Raw genomic sequence first — 3,691 nt, forward strand, 5'->3', positions numbered from 1 at the left:
AGATCGGGCTTGTACGCTGTCCTCAAACCAAGAAGTACTAGTGGTAAATTGTCGGTCCATGTATCTTTTCCGGCTGCTAAAATTGACGCTTTTAGTGTCCTATGCCACCGCTCTATTATCCCGTTCGATTGCGGGTGGTAAGGCGTTGTTCTTACGTGTTTGGTGCCGAGTATTTTGAACAGCTCCTTTAGCAAGTACGACTCAAATTGGCGCCCTTGATCGGTCGTGATGTATTGCGGACAGCCATATCGTGATATCCACGTCGCTACCAAGGTTTTTGCCACCGTTTCTGCTGATATGTCCGGAATTGGAGTCGCTTCTGGCCAACGCGTAAAGCGGTCGATTAGCGTTAAACAATAACGTTGCCCATTGTGAGGAGGTAAAGGGCCGATGATGTCGACGTTGATGTGATCGAAGCGTCGATTGGGCGGTGTGTACTGTTGGACTGGCGACTTATTATGGCGGATTACCTTCGATCTCTGACATTGGAGGCAGCGTCGTGCGAAGAGCGCAGCGTCTTTTCGAATATTCGGCCAGATAAAGCTATCGGAAACCAATTTGACGGTGGTTTTGGAACCTGGGTGTGCCATGTTGTGAACGTTGCTTAAAACTTGTGTCCGGAACTGCTTGGGGATGAACGGGCGCACCTTTTTAGATGAAACATCGCACCATATTTCGCTTGGCTCGTCTGGAATCTTAAGAAGCTTGAACTTTAGTGAGGTTGTATTACCTACCATTAATTCCTTTAGTTCGGCGTCGTTTTTCTGCGCTCTCGCTATTTCGCTGAAGTCTATCGGGGGCGTAATTTCGTTTACTCTGGATAGCAAGTCTGCCGTGTGGTTGTTTGCTCCCTGTATATATCGGAGGTCTGTTGTATACTGGCTAATAAAGTCCAAATGTCGACGTTGACGCGGTGTCGCCTTTTCGCTATTTTGCTGGTAAGCGAATATAAGCGGCTTGTGGTCGGTCATTATGAAAAATGTTCGGCCTTCCAGCATATATCTAAAATGCTTGACAGCTTTGTATATAGCAAGGAGCTCCCTGTCATAGGTGCTATACCTCTGCTCCGTTGCGGTCAGTTTTTTTGGAGAAGTAGCCAAGGGGCTGTGCGTCTTTTTTCACCAGCTGATTCAACACGGCTCCAACTGCAACGTCCGAGGCGTCGGTAACCAATGACAGAGGAGCGTTTTGACGAGGATGAGCCAATATAGCGGCGTTTGCAAGTTCTGACTTACATTTCTCAAATGCGAAACTTTGCTCATCATTCCATACTAAGCTTCTTTTGTCGTTTCGCTTGTTTCCAGGAATCATCGCTGTCAGCTTCTTTTGGTATTCAGCTGCGTGAGGCAAAAACTTGTGGTAAAAATTAACTGTAGCTAGAAACTTTTTAAGCTGGTACGCTGCGGTTGGTTTTTCGAATTTTCTGATTGCTTCGACCCTTTCCGGCAAAGGTTGGATGCCAGACTGAGTAATTAAATGCCCTAGGAATCTGATTTCCTTCACGCAAAACTCACATTTGGCGGGGTTGATGGTGAGACCGTATTCTCTGAGGCGGGTAAAAACTTGACGTAGGTGGCTGCGATGTTCTTCGTAGTCTCGTGACGCGATTAGTATGTCATCGATATACGCGAACACGAAATGTAACCCTCGAAGAGTTTCGTGGATCAACCTCTGGAAGGATTGTGCTGCGTTTCGTAAGCCGAAAGGCATATACAAGTATTCGTATAGGCCAAACGGTGTCGTTATGGCCGTTTTATGAACGTCGTCTGGATGAACCGGAAGCTGGTGGTATGCTTTCTGCAGATCTATTTTGCTAAAAATTTGTTTCCCGTCCAGCATCGATGTGCAATCTTGCAGGTAAGGTATCGGGTATCGGTCGGGCGTTGTTTGCGAATTGAGCCTCCTGTAATCGCCGCACGGTCGCCATTTGCCGTCGGCCTTTTTCACCATATGCAGTGGGCTTGCATAGTTGCTGCAAGATGGGCGAATAATGCCCTGCCGCAAAAGAAATTCAAACTCGTCTTTGGCTATTTTCAGCTTCGCTGGCTCCAATCGGCGTGGACGGGCGAACACGGGTTGTCCGGTCGTCTCGATTCGATGCTGTGTAGCAAAGGTGCTGTGCGTTCGCATGGCTGGTAAGCGCGTAATGTCGTGAAACTCTGCCAGTAAATCGGCGCACTTTGTTTCGCTGCTGAACGTTCGTATGGCGATCTTGCTTACCGTTAGAACGCGGCTTTTTGCCTTTGCATTTGTCACGCTGTCGATGAGTTTATTGTTTTTTAAATCGATGAGCAGTCCATAATGCTGTATAAAGTCTGCGCCTATGATTGGAGTCTGTACGTCGGCAATCGTAAACGTCCAGTCGAATCGTCTTCGTAGGCCGAGGTCGAGGCTTAAGCGTAGATGTCCGAACGTCGAAATGGTCGTGCCGTTTGCTGCGTAAAGCTTAACCGTCGACGCCGGTGTATTTGCGGTAAAACGGCGAGGTAGGACGGAAACGTCGGCTCCTGTATCGATAAGAAATGAAATGGCGGATTTTCGGTCATTGATTGTGAGGCGGTTTACGCTGGCGACCGCTTCTGTTTCTGCGCCAGCGACCGCGTCGATTCATTTAGCACTATTATCATTGTTACTAGGCTTGTAATGCCTGCACGGTGGTCTGCAGTTTTTGCTACTTGAGCCGAACTTACGATGGTACCAGCATTCGTCGGTGTTTGCTGGTGTGCTGCTTCGTTGGCGCTTTTGAGATTGGCGGCGGTAACTCGGACGGCTTCGTTCGCGTTGCCTTCCGCGTTCGACGCTCATGCGGTCCAAGCGCTTAGTTAGCTCGTATACGGCGTTTTGTAGGTCATGATATTCTCCCCTTGACTGCCTTTGTACGACAGCTGTAGGTGTGGGTGTTATGTGGCTACTCTGGTCGTCCGTACTGCTGTTCACTTGTAGACTAATTGTATCAACGATGGCATCTGCAATTTTTAAATACTCCTTCGATGGTCCTGTGCAAGCGGCTACAGCGGCCTGAGCATAGATGGGTAGACGTTTTGCCCAAATGTTTTTTACTGCAGATTCGCTCATGGTGTCGCCCACCAATCTCATCATCTCTGCAAATAGTTGGCTTGGGCGTTGGTCCCCGAGTTGTGTCTCGTTCAGCATTTGGTTGAGTCGGCGTTGCTGGCTGTCAGTGCAAAAGGTGATCAATCGGCGTTTGATGAATTCGTACCGTCCTTGTTCGGGTACTTCCCCTACGGTGGCTAGGAAGTCTTGCAGTACACGTGGGCCTAATGCTGCCATCGCGCTGTTGTACTTTTGCGTATCGCTCTTGATGCCCATTGCTGCAAACCAGTAATCCAGGCTCAAGAACCATCCTCCGATGTTTTTCCGATCGATTGCTGGCTTGTCGAGTTTCATTGCCACGGCATTAACATCCACAGCTGGTACCTTTTTTATGGTACCCGTGGGCGAATTCTCGTCTGGATCTTTCGCGGCATCCTTGATGATCGCGGTGTTTTCAGTTGAGTCCGTAGTATCGTTTTTCAACAACGCTTCAATTTTATAAAAAATCTAGCTGTATCCGGGGTAACTGTTGATGCAACGGTTTTTTTGTCGGGGTCACCACTTTGGGAACTCGTTGAAGCTGCTTAATAAAAAGACGTGTCACCTTCTCTATAATTGTATGAGAACTGGTCTGTGC

The 3,691-nt window shown here is 48.3% G+C and overlaps 1 protein-coding gene across 2 annotated transcripts in view; it reads left to right on the plus strand.

Moving 5' to 3' along the window:
• Positions 1 to 3,691, plus strand: part of LOC118742356 (cyclin-dependent kinase 6) — a 124,736-nt gene that overhangs the window by 33,233 nt on the left and 87,812 nt on the right. The gene's annotated exons all lie outside the window — the stretch shown is intronic.

This window comes from Rhagoletis pomonella, unplaced genomic scaffold (assembly GCF_013731165.1).
Source record: "Rhagoletis pomonella isolate Grant_MI unplaced genomic scaffold, Rhpom_1.0 Rhpom_scaffold_00007, whole genome shotgun sequence".
Lineage (NCBI taxonomy): Eukaryota > Metazoa > Arthropoda > Insecta > Diptera > Tephritidae > Rhagoletis > Rhagoletis pomonella.